Source organism: Pseudophryne corroboree, chromosome 5, assembly GCF_028390025.1.
Source record: "Pseudophryne corroboree isolate aPseCor3 chromosome 5, aPseCor3.hap2, whole genome shotgun sequence".
Taxonomy (NCBI): Eukaryota; Metazoa; Chordata; class Amphibia; order Anura; family Myobatrachidae; genus Pseudophryne; species Pseudophryne corroboree.
The window spans coordinates 140,375,835-140,392,865 of NC_086448.1; positions in this window are offsets into that span (position 1 = coordinate 140,375,835).

Here is a 17,031-nt window from a genome sequence, read left to right on the forward strand (position 1 = left end):
CCCAGTCCTACAGCTGGTCCATCCCGAGTAAAGTGAGTAGTCTTGGCTGATGCAATTCACGCTGAATTGTGTTATCATAGCCACACCCCCTGCTTTACAATTGTGGTAATCTTAACCCATCTAAACCATGCCACCCCTCCTCAACCTCCTCACCATGCCCACTCCCACCACTGATGTGCCAACCTATTAGACAATCAGCAAATATGGTGTAGATGCTACAGGACTTGAGCATGGGGATGACCACCTTCTCATCCAAAGCCCATGCAGCAGCACTGGGTTGCAAAATAGTTCTTACGGTTACCTCCCTTGCGTACTGATGCTCCATTCAGTGATCAGGCTATGCTGCTTCCTATTTGTTACAATAACAACTAGAGATGTGCGCCAGACCATTTCTCTGACGTCCTAGTGGATGCTGGGAACTCCGAAAGGACCATGGGGAATAGCGGGCTCCGAAGGAGGCTGGGCACTCTAGAAAGATTTATGACTACCTGGTGTGCACTGGCTCCTCCCACTATGACCCTCCTCCAAGCCACAGTTAGATTTCGTGCCCGGCCGAGGTTGGATGCACACTAGGGGCTCTCCTGAGCTCTTAGAAAGAAATAGACTTAGGTTTTTTATTTTCAGTGAGACCTGCTGGCAACAGGCTCACTGCAGCGAGGGACTAAGGGGAGAAGAAGCGAACTCGCCTGCTTGCAGCCGGATTGGGCTTCTTAGGCTACTGGACACCATTAGCTCCAGAGGGATCGACCGCAGGCCCAGCCTTGATGTTCGGTCCCGGAGCCGCGCCGCCGTCCCCCTTACAGAGCCAGAAGCAAGAAGATGGTCCGGAAAATCGGCGGCATGAAGACACCTTGGCTGGCAAAAATACCTCAATATATAGCCCCAGGGGCTATATATGAGGTAAAATACCGCTGCCAGATTCCATAAAAAGCGGGAGAATAGGCCGCGGAAAAGGGGCAGATCTATATCCCTCAGCACACTGGCGCCATTTTTCCCTCACAGCTCCGCTGGAAGGAAGCTCCCTGGCTCTCCCCTGCAGGCTACACTACAGAAAAGGGTAAAAAAGAGAGGGGGGGGCATTAAATTTAGGCGCAGTATATATATATATATATATTTATATAGAAAAGCAGCTATTAGGGACATAACTCAGTTAGTCCCTGCATTATATAGCGCTCTGGTGTGTGCTGGCATACTCTCACTCTGTCCCCCCAAAGGGCTTTTGTGGGTCCTGTCCTCTATTAGAGCATTCCCTGTGTGTGTGGGGTGTGTCGGTACGGCTGTGTCGACATGTTTCATGAGGATAATGATGTGGAGGCGGAGCAGATGCCTTTAGAAGGGATGTCACCCCCTGGGGGGCAGACACCTGAGTGGATGAGCTTATGGAAAGAAATGAGTGCACGTATAGACTCCTTACATAAGAAATTTGATGACATGCCAACTGTGGGACAGTCGAGTTCTCAGCTCGTGCCTGTCCAGGTGTCTCAAAGGTCATCAGGGGCTCTAAAACGCACGCTATCTCAGTTGGCAAACGCAGATGTCGACACTGATACTGACACCAGTGTCGACGACGATGAGTCAAATCTAATGCCCATTAAGGCCATTCACTGCATGATTGAAGCAATGAAAGAGGTGTTAAACATTTCTGATTTACATCCAGGTACCACAAAAAATGGTATTATGTTTGGGGAGAAAAAAACTACCCGTAGTTTTTCCCCCGTCAGATGAATTAAATGAAGTGTGTGAAGAAGCGTGGGCTTCCCCTTGTCAAAGTCAGAAAAATATCTCTATGCACACTGCCATATTTGCACCTCATACTGGTCCGCGCTGGGCATGCGTGCGCTCTCCCGTGAGTGCGCATACCCGCAGTTGCGTGCACCCGCTGGTGCTCGGTATGCGTATTTACGGTAAGGTTTGTGTAGTCGTAGCGTGCGACTCAATCATTACATATTTTCACTAATAATGTATTTTGTAGATCATGGTCCCTTTGATAGATTCTGAAAGTTTGGTTAACATAGCATGTTCCTGAACAGAGAGATTCCTCTTTGTATTGTACGAAGGGTCTAACAGGGGTCTTACAGTGGTGTTTGGTACCCATCGGAAGAGTATTTAAATAGCAATATTCCGGTGTTGGTTTGGAGCGGATTAATCGCTCGTGCGAATAGTTATGGACATAAGAAGTTTATGTCCATTACTATTATTTACTCTCACTTAGCCATGCGGCGGGAAACCCAGTATCCCACCCACCTGAGCTGTTGGAAATCGTCACAGCCCACCTGTATGAATCAACCTATGACCTTTTGTTATAATGCGAAGCCGAATTCCTGTGTCCAATGGACAATGAGATTGTAGGGACCATTGAATTGTATTGTGTGTGGAGCATAAAAGACAGGCCTGTGGCATCCAGCTTACACTTCTCTTCAACGGTTCTCATTGCTGATAATCGGGAGCTGGATGTCCAGAGGCGCTTGCGATCGTTTCCCCTTGTGCGTAAGTTCTCTCCGTAATCATATTGTCTTACTGTGAGCCATCTCTCTCATCTCTCTCATCTCTCTCTCTCTCTCTCTCTCTCCATTCTCTTTCTCTCGTATTTTCCTTGAATTGTATTGTATTGTATTTCCCGTGTAGTTATCTGGTTAGTTAGTCTATGTTATATTGTAGTGTATCATTTGTACTGTGATTCCTTTTTGCAAGTATAATAGTTATAATACATATAATAGGTTTTGGACCCTAAGCCCAGGTATCTGTGTATTCTTTATAGTGTTAAGTATTCTCTGAGCGTCGGTGACGCTCAAGCAGCTTTGTAGTTAATCAGGTTACACCAGGTTGCCCTTACACTCTGTCTCTACACTAAGGTATACTGTGTATCTCATTGTTAAAGGTATAGATATAAAGGTTTAACGTTGTAAGCGTCTGCACCGCTGGTGATCTCCTCGTGGTCCCGAGCGTCCGCTACGCTATAGCGAATCATTACGTTAGTCGGCAGCCAATAGCGTGCCTGCCTGTGATCACTTGGCCGTGAGTGAACGTGACGCCTGAGCGTCTCGATCACGGCTAAGCGATCGATACGCAACTAGCGTACCCTTACGGTACCTCTTACGTAGTCAGCGTACAGTGTTCTTAGACCTCATAAAGGGTGATATATAAGATAAATATTTAGTTTTATCAATTGGGGGCTCGTCCTGTCCTTCACATATCTGCACTAGGTAGATCAGCAGACATTATCCCTCAGCAAAGGGCGGGAGGTTGTATCCCTCGTAGTGCTGACGGGATAAGCGTCTGCTTCGCTTAGGTAAAGAGTGCTGAAGGAATCCGGGAACCGGAGGTAAGAACAAAACGCTAGTATCTTTTAAAAAAACTTTATTTTTCTGTCTTGCGTACACACGCACGCACACATATATATACCTGCATTTCTTTTTCAATTGTGTAACACTCTCCTGTCTGCCAGTTATAGTTGAAAAGTGTGCTAAAAGAGATTTGCTGTTATTTCATAAATTTAAGAATAGAGGTAATATAGTTAAAGTGTAGACAAACACACAGTTTTGCCTGAGAGATAAGGCAAAGTCAGTGTGGTGTGTGGTAGATGATCAGGGATCATCTACATTGATCAAAGTATAAATTGTGTTACGGTGGATCTTTGCTTTGCGTACACGTGTCCCTAACAAAGACTTTGCGTACGCAATCCAAAGGCCGACGCACGCAGCGTATATTACGCAACGGAGCATCCGGTTACGCCCACGTAGCTCAAGTCACGATAAGTTTATTTTTAACGCAACGCGATAAGTAACGCAAAGCGGTAAATAGCGCAACAGGCGATAAATAACGCAAATCTATTTTTGGGTATCCGAAATTTACATTAACAGATCCTGCTCCTAATTGGTAACACAGTTAGTAATCTGACCTAGTACCATTAGAGTAAAGGGGTCACAAACGCTATTTGTACATTCTGACGTGATTTGTGTAATTTTTTATTTTTCAAGAAGGGAAGTTCGCTGGTCACTCAGGAACTATCTGACAACCTCACCTTTACTGGAAAGAGTAAGTGTTCTGCGGATAACCCTTGCATGTTCCAGTAAACAAAGGTTTATAGGTGCCCTGGGTCGAGTGCGCCAGCACCATATCGGTGTGATCAGGTCGCATTGGTCGGCGTGGGCGAGCGAGTGAGGTGCTCGGTAAACTTCACCGTCTGCCTATCGTGAATAATTTGGTTTTCTGTAAGGGTTCGCTGAAGACCCTGATATAGAGATCAGAGGAAGAGTAAGCAACACCTGCAGATTATGGGGGCCAGTTGTTCAGGAAGGGGGCGATCAACCTCGGTTCGGGTTGACCCTGTAAACCGTCCAGTAGGATCGGCCAGGTACATAATGTGTGAGAAATACGGAAGTCACACAGAAGCTTTATGTGATGAATGGGAGAGAATGACGGTACAAGACAGGGAGAAATTCCCAAGAATAGGTAGCTTCAGCCCAGAGGTGTTACAAAATTTAAGGAGGAGGATATGTCTCATAAAATCAACAAAGAGACGAATTCAACATTATGATTGTTTGCAGTTGTGGCAACAGGAAGGTGAGATACAGAGAGGTTTGGCTCAGGCGGCGGGATCTGGCTCTAACAGAAAACTGATTGCCACGGCCCCGCCGCCACCATATATAGCAGGAGAGAAGTTGATTGCGGAGAGAGACGCACTGGGGTGTAACACACAATCACTTAGTAACCATGTAAATGTTAATGATAAATTAACCCATGCAAGTATTAACCCGTGCAAGTTGTACCCTGTTTTGAACTTTCCTCAGGAGTGTGATCAAGAGGACGAAGCAGCAACAATTTCAGCGCTCTCTCTAGCAGCCACCATAGCAGAGACCACAGTAGGCACAGCACCACCCACGAGATTAGTAAAGGCCCCTAGCGGAGGGATAGGTGAGGTCGTATCGACTGGTAAGTACGGCACCATGCATTATGCTGAAACTATTGCACCACAGCCTGTATAATCTACACAGAATTAGGTTGTTAGAGTTAACCCTGTTAGAGTAATAGCAGTGCCAAATGGGAAAACAGACACATCAGGAGCCACTCCCATTAGGAACATTGCCATGTACAGCCCATTTTCCCGAATGGAATTAAGGACCATAGTGTCTGAATTCCCTGACCCTAGAAAAGATTTAGTTGCCAGCCAAAAATACATCACAGACCTAGGAAACACTTTAGAGCCCAATAATAAAGATTGGCAGGTATTGCTAAGAGCTTGTTTACCCTCCAATGTCGACTCAGTTCAATTCTTAGCTGATTGTGGACTAGATCTGGATGTACCTCTTACAGATGTGTACAACAAAGATAACGTCAAAAGGATAAATTTACAGCTAAAGGAGTATTTCCCAGCAGTTGTTAAGTGGAACAAAATATTCTCCATTAAACAAAAAGAGTCAGAAACAGCTGCAGAATATTTTCACCGGGCACTATTAGAAATGGCAAAGTACACTGGTATAGAGGCCATTAAGACCAATCCAAACCATCAAGAAGTAGCAGTATCTGTACTAATGGATGGTTTAAAGGAAACATTAAAGGCAAGGGTACAGACCACGCAACCATGTTGGCGAGGTCTGTCAGTGTCAACTTTGAGAGAGGCTGCTATTGATCACGACCGAAACATCACCAGACACAGGGAGTCGCAGAGTGATAAGCTAATGTCAGTAAGTATACAGGCCCTGACCACAAAGCAGCCTGCGTATGTACCACCAAACCCTGTGGGTAAGTCAACTGTGGTAACATGTTATTCTTGTCACAGACAGGGACACTTTGCACGAGACTGTAAAGCGAGAAATTCGCAAAGACCATACCAACCCCCTAGACAACGACACAACACACGACATTGGGATCAGGGTCCACAGAGAGAGTTATGAGCCACATACAGGGGAAACAAAAAGATATCCCCCGAACAGAGACTGGCATGCCTCTGGTAGTTCCCAGCTAACTCCCTCACAAGTAGTTGCTGCCAGCGGGATTCAGGGAGGTCACCATACCCAATAGGGGTGTGGCCATACCTGTAATCTGCAGCCAGTAAAATTGATTGCCAACCTTGGAAGTGAACCCGAGGTCGCAATTAATGTAGCTGGTAAAACTTTAAACTTTCTTGTAGACACAGGGGCGGCCAAGTCAGTGATAAATTCGACAGTGGGCATGAGAACCACTGGTAGGACAGTTCCAGCCATGGGAGTAACAGGAGTAGTCCAGCACTACCCTGTTAGCAAACCAGCCGAGATTACAATAGGGCCTTTGCATACCAAGCATTCCCTTTTGCTGGCTGCATCGGCACCAACAAATCTCCTGGGAAGAGACTTACTGTGTAAAATGGGGTGCGTCATTTATTGTACTCCTGAAGGTGTATTCTTGGACATACCTGAGAATCACGCTCAGGAAGTGCGAGACATGTTAGACTCCCCATCAAAATTAATGTCACATACCATTATGGCAAATAGGAATCCATCCCAAGTAGAAGAGATGACATCCCAGATACCAGAGTCACTTTGGACAAAAGACGGACAAGACACTGGATTAATGGCAAACGTAGCTCCAGTAGTTGTACAAGTAAAAGATGGTAGGATAGCTCCAAAAATCCCACAGTATCCTCTGAAGCCAGAGGTGGAGTTAGGAGTTTACCCAGTAATAGAGCGCTTGCTACAACAGGGCATTCTGGTAAGAACGTCCAGCACTGCCAATAGTCCCATCTTCCCTGTGAAAAAGAGTGGGGGGAGGGGTTACAGGCTAGTGCAGGATCTAAGGGGGATTAACAAAATAGTTGAGAGTCAGTTCCCCGTAGTGCCAAATCCAGCTGTCATCCTAATGCAAATCCCTCCCACTGCCAAATTTTTCACTGTTATTGACCTCTGCTCCGCTTTCTTTTCGGTACCTCTGCACCCTGACAGCCAATATTTGTTTGCATTCACATACAGAGGAGTCCAATACACGTGGACTCGATTACCCCAAGGTTTCATAGATAGTCCAAGTATATTTTCTCAGGCTTTGCATGATTGTTTACAGTCTTTCCAACCAGAGAGTGGATCAGTATTGATACAGTATGTGGATGATTTACTGCTGTGTTCAGATTCACTGGAAGCATCCCTGAAGGATACGAAACAGCTCCTGTTTCATCTTTCAGACACAGGACACAAGGTTTCCAAAGACAAGTTGCAATTATGCCAAACTAAGGTAAAATATTTGGGACACTGTCTAACACAAGGACTGAGACACCTGACCGCTGATAGAATCCAAGCAATTAGAGACATGACTCTGCCACAAACCCAGCAACAGATCAGAACGTTTTTAGGAATGTGTGGGTATTGCCGTAATTGGATCCCAGGGTTTTCCATTTTAGCGTTACCTTTGCAGGAAATGGTCTCCTCAAACAAACCTGATCGGATTTCGCATACAGACGAGTCTGAGACAGCATTTGAGAGACTCAAACAGTGCCTAACGCAGGCACCAGCATTAGGTATGCCAGACTATGGGAAACCCTTCGAACTATACGGAACAGAAAGTGCTGGTTGCGCGGCAGGTGTACTAACCCAAAAGCACGGTGATGCCAGCAGGCCAGTTGCATACTACAGCGCTCAGCTAGACACGGTAGCGCGATCCCTCCCCACATGCTTGCGAAGCGTTGCTGCGATAGCATTGCTAGTGACAAAAAGTGAAGATGTCGTGCTAGGCCACAACCTCACAATCCATACGCCACATGCAGTGTCAGCCTTGTTAAATTCTGCCCAAACCAGACACGTCTCATCAGCGAGGTTTACAAGATGGGAATTGGCACTAATGGCCCCGTAAACATCACCATAAGGAGATGCAGTGCATTAAATCCTGCAACGTATCTCCCAGGTGTGCCTGGTCAGGCACAAAGGGTGGAAGGTGAGAGTGATGGGGAAGGAGGATTTAATACAAAGGAAGACACACATGATTGTATGGAATATTTGACCCAAAATTTTACCGCAAGGCCTGACATCAGTGACAATCCACTGGAAGACGCAGAACTCACGTTCTACACGGACGGTAGTTGTCACAGACAGTCAGACTCGGGAGACTTGTGTACTGGATACGCAGTCGTAGATGACCAAGACACCATAGAAGCGGAACCGCTAGGCCCACCTCACTCAGCCCAGGTTGCTGAACTGGTCGCCCTAACCAGAGCATGTGAATTGGCTAAGGGTAAGTCAGCCAATATCTACACCGATTCTAGATACGCCTTCGGGGTAGTCCATGATTTCGGAGCCCTATGGCGCCTCAGAAATTTCATGACGGCAGCTGGTACACCGATAGCGCATGCAGCTCACATAAAAAGGCTTCTAACAGCGATACAGGAACCCGACAGAGTGGCTGTTATCAAATGTAAAGCACATACATATAGCCAAGACCCAGTATCACTTGGTAACAGCCGAGCAGACGAAGCTGCTAAGTTAGCAGCTGCTACCCCCATACAGACAGACACCACACAACTGATGGTATTTAATACCATCAACACACAGAAGTTGTGTGAAATGCAGAATTTGTGTTCCACACAGGAGAAGGCAGTCTGGAAGGCGAAGGGATATGGCCAGGAGTCCTCAGGACTATGGACGGATGGACATGGTAAACCAGTGGCCCCCAGAGCATATCTTCCATGTCTGGCTGAAGCAGCTCACGGGCTGACTCATCTAGGCAAGGAAGGGATGTGCAAATTGGTAAGAGCATATTGGTGCGCCCCAGGATTCTCCTCTCATGCGAGTAAAAGAGCAATGTCATGCCTTACCTGTTTGAGAAAGAATATTGGAAAGGCAATACCTACAGAACCATCCCATATCCCACCTTCCGGCGGCCCTTTTCAGGTAATACAAATTGACTTTATACAATTACCCCCTTGTCGGAATTTGAAATATGTACTTGTTTGTATAGATGTTTTCTCGAATTGGGTCGAAGCATTTCCTGCGGCTACAAATACCGCTATGTTTACAGCTAAGAAAATTGTGCAGGAATTTGTATGTAGATATGGTATCCCTAGAATAATCGAAAGTGATAGGGGTACCCATTTTACAGGTGATGTCTTTCAAGGAATGTGTAAGTTAATGGGAATTGATAGCAAGCTGCACACTCCGTACCGTCCACAGGCGAGTGCGAAGGTCGAAAGAGTGAACAGCACTATTAAAAATAAATTGAGTAAAGTGATGGCAGAGACAGGATTGACGTGGCCAGAAGCTTTACCCATTGTTTTGTACAGTATCAGAATCACTCCCAGGTCCCCTCTTAATCTGTCCCCCTTTGAAATCTTGTTTGGTCGACAACCACATGTCATGATTAACCCTCAGGATGATTTGAAATGTAACAATGAAGTGACTGTAAAGTACTTGATTAACATGAGTAAACAGTTAAGGAATCAAAATGATAATCTGAAGTTGGTGATTCCTGATCTACCTGATAGTAATTGTCATGACATTGAACCTGGGGATTATGTAATGATACGAAATTTTCTACGCTCAGGCTGCCTTATTGACAGATGGGAAGGACCATACCAGGTCTTACTGACTAGCACTACAGCATTGAAGGTTGCTGAGAGAGAGACTTGGGTCCATTCATCCCACTGCAAGAAGGTTGCTGATCCGGAGAAGTCCCGTGATAAGGAACAGACGGTAGAGGTTGTATCACTGGAGTGTCTGTTCCAGGAGGACTGAGGCGGCACCTGAGCCTTGAAGACCGAAAGCAGTTGTCGATTCCCTGTTCCCTTTTATTGTTTTTCTCCACTTCCCATCCCCTCTCCCTTGAAATTTCTTTTTCCCCCTTCTTATTCTTCTCCATTTTCTCCTCAAAGATGGACTTGCCCCAAGAGACTGTGATTCGGATTTTCCTGTTGACCATGATGTTGACCAGAGCAGTCTGTTCCGGCGAGAGTCTGTTCCGGCGAGAGTACCATGGAGGTCGAGAGAGGTTCTGTAATGGGTTCTGATGATAAAGATGGAGGCGTAGTTTTCCAAGATCAACCTAACCAACAAGCAAAGGCGAGTATCAGAAAACGATCCGATAGCATTGACCATAGAAGAAATTGTGACGGATTGTTAGCTGAAGAAAACTGTATCTGTAGGCTTTGTAACAATGTCATTGAGGATGGGTGCATTAAGAAATGCCAATCCAGTTTTAATATCCATATGGACCGGCATCCATTGAGTGACTATCACTCCTTAGTGGGTAACGTGTTAAACAAAACAGATTGTTGGGTATGCTCTCAAGTACCTCAGGGCCATAGCAAATCAGGGCTAGTACCATTTCCTTTAACGTTAGGGGAGGTACTTGAGTTAAGTGGTGGGAGACCGGTGGACAGGAGGTTTAACATCTCCAGCCCTCCTAGTTTGAAGCTCCACCAATACCATGTGGATAGGTCCCTATTATGTTTCAACATCTCCAATCCCAGAAGGCCGGGAAATTGGGAAGTGTCATGGAGTAACCAAACCATGACCTTTTCGCATAGAGCAGATAGAATGCCTACAGATACAGAGCTTGTACGCCACATAGCAAGTAGAGGAAAATCTTTCCGGTATAGGTACACCTTAGGAAATAGGATTCCGAGAGTTGGAGAAGTATCACCAGGATACTGTGCACATATCGTACAACCTGATACGTGTACTAAGCAGATGGAAGAATTAGGGTCAGGAGATTTCACATGGAAGGTGTGTAATATGGTAATGTCTTACTCCGTCCCATATGTTCTCCCCGATGATGCATATTTCATATGCGGGAGAAAGGCGTACAAGTGGCTTGCCCCAAACTCTGAAGGATTGTGTTATATTGGAAAAGTACTGCCTGAAGTAATGACTGTAACACATGACAAAATGAAAGACATACACCGTGGTGCCCAAGCTCCTTATACTCACACTCATTACGAGCACCTTGTTAAAAGACAGCTGACAGAAAGTTTAGAGCATCCGGCCTCTGACCTGATCCATGAATCCACCGGGATTCAGGTTCTAGTGGCGTTAGATTTCACTCGCACCGCTCGAGGAGTGATGAACTATAGATACATTTCCGCACTCGCAAATTTGTTAGATAATATCACTGAAATGTATGATGACACGTTTAGATACACTGGAAGAGAACTTCAAGCTTATAAAACAGAACTGGTGCAGCATAGAATGGTTCTTAATTACCTCACAGCAGTGACAGGCGGATATTGTGTTACATTGGCAACACAGTACGGCGTGAAGTGTTGCACGTATATTACGAATAGCACCGAGGATCCGGTAGAGGTCATAGACCAAAAGATGGACGATATTCTCCAATTAAAGTGGGAATTTCGCCGAAAACACAATCTCACTCTCGCTGCTGTAGGTAATGAGCTGACTGGTTGGGTGTCATGGTTGAACCCGCGAAATTGGTTCTCCGGTTTGGGAGACTGGGCTCAAGGAGTCATAATGGATGTTGGGAAGTTTCTACTATGTATCTTGGGTGTCGTTATATCGATTGGATTGATATTTAGATGCGGTCAGGCTTTAATGAAGTGCAAACAAAGTACAAGAGTGATGAGTTTGAGGAGTGAGGAAACTGTAATTAACCTGGATTTGATTTACGACCCAACGATAGAAACAATGATGTGATGAAAATGCGATTATACGGTCCGTTTCTTTCACCTGTTTTTCTGCTTTTCTCCAAGATAAAAAGACCCCCTTGGACGAGGAAGTTGACGAGACGCTATACAGACAACGGATGGACCAAAGAAGGAGTTTTGACCACTTGAGATACGGACATTTGATGAACTTTGCCATGGATCCCCAGTTTCCCTAGAATTCTTAAACTTACGCTAGCCCAACATTTTTTGTAAATCTAATGGCATTGACAAAGCTTTTTGCTCACGCCTAATGGGCAAAACAGCGCAAAGAAGACGACTTTCAACTGATACCGAACAAAACTTCAACCGACAAATGTACATTAACCTGACATAGAATACCACTGCATTATCCATAAGTGTTCTTTATCTTCATCTCTACAACCCTCAGGTAATGACACACATAGTCGATAGGGAATACAGGCACAGATATCAGCAACCACATACCTCCCCCATTCATGTATCATCAACTAAAATGTGCTTCCCCATTTTGTAACAACTGGAAGCCGAAATGAGCTCGGTAGAGTTTGACAGCCCATCCACAGACCCTTAATACGGGATAAGAAGGAATTCAAATGTATACTTCGCAATACCTCGAAGCTTGATTTACAACACGTACGGCACGATGATACATGACCCCCCAAACATGGACTCATACACACATGCTTCTGCTATCTCACTAGGTCATACCCTCTTCACACCTACTCCTCTCTCCTCCCTTACCCAACCATGGAAATGAATTAACCCCTGACATATATTTTTCTCCTTTTGAAATCTATTAGAAGGTGGCAGTTATTATTGACTGCCAAAGGGTGGACTGTCAAAGTCAGAAAAATATCTCTATGCACACTGCCATATTTGCACCTCATACTGGTCCGCGCTGCGCATGCGTGCGCTCTCCCGTGAGTGCGCATACCCGCAGTTGCGTGCACCCGCTGGTGCTCGGTATGCGTATTTACGGTAAGGTTTGTGTAGTCGTAGCGTGCGACTCAATCATTACATATTTTCACTAATAATGTATTTTGTAGATCATGGTCCCTTTGATAGATTCTGAAAGTTTGGTTAACATAGCATGTTCCTGAACAGAGAGATTCCTCTTTGTATTGTACGAAGGGTCTAACAGGGGTCATACAGTGGTGTTTGGTACCCATCGGAAGAGTATTTAAATAGCAATATTCCGGTGTTGGTTTGGAGCGGATTAATCGCTCGTGCGAATAGTTATGGACATAAGAAGTTTATGTCCATTACTATTATTTACTCTCACTTAGCCATGCGGCGGGAAACCCAGTATCCCACCCACCTGAGCTGTTGGAAATCGTCACAGCCCACCTGTATGAATCAACCTATGACCTTTTGTTATAATGCGAAGCCGAATTCCTGTGTCCAATGGACAATGAGATTGTAGGGACCATTGAATTGTATTGTGTGTGGAGCATAAAAGACAGGCCTGTGGCATCCAGCTTACACTTCTCTTCAACGGTTCTCATTGCTGATAATCGGGAGCTGGATGTCCAGAGGCGCTTGCGATCGTTTCCCCTTGTGCGTAAGTTCTCTCCGTAATCATATTGTCTTACTGTGAGCCATCTCTCTCATCTCTCTCGTCTCTCTCATCTCTCTCTCTCTCTCTCCATTCTCTTTCTCTCGTATTTTCCTTGAATTGTATTGTATTGTATTTCCCGTGTAGTTATCTGGTTAGTTAGTCTATGTTATATTGTAGTGTATCATTTGTACTGTGATTCCTTTTTGCAAGTATAATAGTTATAATACATATAATAGGTTTTGGACCCTAAGCCCAGGTATCTGTGTATTCTTTATAGTGTTAAGTATTCTCTGAGCGTCGGTGACGCTCAAGCAGCTTTGTAGTTAATCAGGTTACACCAGGTTGCCCTTACACTCTGTCTCTACACTAAGGTATACTGTGTATCTCATTGTTAAAGGTATAGATATAAAGGTTTAACGTTGTAAGCGTCTGCACCGCTGGTGATCTCCTCGTGGTCCCGAGCGTCCGCTACGCTATAGCGAATCATTACGTTAGTCGGCAGCCAATAGCGTGCCTGCCTGTGATCACTTGGCCGTGAGTGAACGTGACGCCTGAGCGTCTCGATCACGGCTAAGTGATCGATACGCAACTAGCGTACCCTTACGGTACCTCTTACGTAGTCAGCGTACAGTGTTCTTAGACCTCATAAAGGGTGATATATAAGATAAATATTTAGTTTTATCACCCTGATAAAAAATTGGTAATCCCTAAGAAGGTACTAATGGCGTTCCCTTTCCCGCCAGAGGATAGGTTACGTTGGGAAACACCCCCTAGGGTGTATAAAGCGCTCACACGTTTGTCTAAAAAGGTGGCACTACCGTCTCAGGATACGGCCGCCCTTAAGGAGCCTACTGATAGAAAGCAGGAGGCGATCCTGAAGTCTGTATATACACACTCAGGCATTATACTTAGACCAGCTATTGCGTCAGCATGGATGTGCAGTGCTGCCGCTGCGTGGTCAGAAAAACTGTCACAAAATATTGACACACTAGACAGAGACACGATTCTGCTAACCATAGACCATATCAAAGACTCAGTCTTATATATATGAGATGCACAGAGGGAAATCTGCCGGCTGGCATGTAAAGTAAGTGCATTGTCCATTTCTGCTAGGAGATGTTTACGGACTCGCCAGTGGACAGGAGATGCAGATTCCAAAAGGCACATGGAAGTTTTGCCTTATAAGGGGGAGGAATTATTTGGGGATGGTCTCTCTGACCTAGTTTCCACAGCAACGTCTGGGAAGTCAGTACTTTTACCCCATGTCCCCTCGCAGCCTAAGAAGGCGCCATTTTATCAGGTTCAGTCCTTTCGGACCCAGAAAAACAAGCGTGGAAAAGGAGGGTCTTTTCTGTCTAGAGGCAGAGGTAGGGGACAAAGGCTGCAACAGACAGCAGGTTCCCAGGAGCAAAAGTCCTCCCCCGCTTCTTCTTCCAAGTCCGCCGCATGACGGTGGAGCTCCACGGGCGGAGCCAGGTACGGTGGGGGCCCGCCTCAAGATTTTCAGCGACCAGTGGGCTCGCTCACAGGTGGATCCCTGGATCCTTCAAATAGTATCTCAGGGGTACAAACAGGAATTCGAGGCGGCTCCACCCCACCGGTTCCTAAAATCTGCCTTGCCGATTGCTCCCTCAGACAGGGAGGCGGTGCTAGCGGCAATTCACAAGCTGTATTCCCAGCAGGTGATAATCAAAGTACCCCTACTTCAACAAGGCCGGGGTTACTATTCCACACTATTTGTGGTGCCGAAACCGGACGGTTCGGTCAGACCCATTTTAAATTTAAAATCCTTGAACACATACATAAAAAAATTCAAGTTCAAGATGGAATCGCTCAGGGCGGTTATTGCAAGCCTGGACGAGGGGGATTACATGGTTTCCCTGGACATCAAGGATGCTTACCTGCATGTCCCCATTTACCATCCTCACCAGGAGTACCTCAGATTTGTGGTACAGGATTGCCATTATCAATTCCAGACGCTGCCGTTTGGACTCTCCACGGCACCAAGGGTATTTACCAAGGTTATGGCGGAAATGATGATACTCCTTCGAAGAAAGGGAGTTTTAATTATCCCGTACTTGGACGATCTCCTAATAAAGGCACGGTCCAAGGAACAGTTGTTGGTGGGAGTAGCACTATCTCAGGATGTGCTGCGCCAGCATGGCTGGATTCTGAAAGTCAGAGACCTCCTGAAACCAAAACAGGTATCGGTGCATCACGCGGGTCCTGGGAAAGATGGTAGCTTCTTACGAAGCAATTCCATTCGGCAGGTTCCATGCCAGAATTTTTCAGTGGGACCTGTTGGACAAGTGGTCCGGATCGCATCTTCAGATGCATCGCTTGATAACCCTGTCTCCAAGAACCAGGGTGTCCCTTCTGTGGTGGCTGCAGAGTGCTCATCTTCTGGAGGGCCGCAGATTCGGCATACAAGACTGGGTCCTGGTGACCACGGATGCCAGCCTGCCAGGCTGGGGGGCAGTCACAAAGGGAAGAAACTTTCAAGGACTATGGTCAAGTCAGGAGACTTCCCTTCACATAAATATTCTGGAACTAAGGGCCATCTACAATGCCCTAAGTCAAGCAACATCACTGCTCCTACACCAGCCGGTGCTGATCCAGTCAGACAACATCACGGCAGTCGCCCATGTGAATCGACAGGGCGGCACAAGAAGCAGGATGGCAATGGCAGAAGCCACAAGAATTCTCCGATCGGCGGAAAGTCATGTACTAGCACTGTCAGCAGTGTTCATTCCGGGTGTGGACAACTGGGAAGCAGACTTTCTCAGCAGGCACGACCTCCACCCGGGAGAGTGGGGACTTCATCCAAAAGTCTTCCAAATGATTGCAAATCAGTGGGGTCGTCCACAGGTGGATATGATGGCGTCCCGCCTAAACAAAAAACTAGAGAGGTATTGCGCCAGGTCAAGAGACCCTCAGGCGATAGCTGTGGACGCTCTGGTGACACCGTGGGTGTACCAGTCAGTTTATGTGTTCCCTCCTCTGCCTCTCATACCAAAGGTATTGAGAATAATAAGAAAGCGAGGAGTAAACACAATTCTTGTGGTTCCGGATTGGCCAAGAAGAGCGTGGTACCCGGAACTTCAAGAGATGATCTCAGAGGACCCATGGCCTCTGCCGCTCAGACAAGACCTGCTACAGCAGGGGCCCTGTCTGTTCCAAGACTTACCGCGGCTGCGTTTGACGGCATGGCGGTTGAACGCCGGATCCTGAAGGAAAAGGGCATTCCGGAGGAAGTCATTCCTACGCTTATTAAAGCCAGGAAAGAGGTTACAGCAAATCATTATCACCGCATATGGCGGAAATATGTTGCATGGTGTGAGGCCGAAAAGGCCCCAACAGAGGAATTTCAACTAGGTCGATTTCTGCATTTCCTGCAAGCAGGAGTGAATATGGGCCTAAAACTGGGCTCTATTATGGTACAGATCTCGGCTCTGTCGATTTCCTTAAAAAAGAACTAGCTTAAGTACCTGAAGTTCAGACATTTGTAAAAGGAGTGCTGCATATTCAGCCCCCGTTTGTGCCCCCTGTGGCACCTTGGGATCTCAACGTGGTGTTGAGTTTCTTAAAATCACATTGGTTTGAGCCACTAAAAACCGTGGATCTGAAATATCTCACGTGGAAGGTGGTCATGTTATTGGCCTTGGCTTCTGCCAGGCGAGTATCAGAATTGGCGGCTTTGTCTTGTAAAAGCCCTCATCTGATTTTCCATATGGATAGGGCAGAATTGAGGACTCGTCCCCAGTTTCTCCCTAAGGTGGTGTCAGCGTTTCACCTGAACCAGCCTATTGTGGTGCCTGCGGCTACTAGGGACTTGGAGGACTCCAAGTTGTTAGACGTTGTCAGGGCCCTGAAAATATAT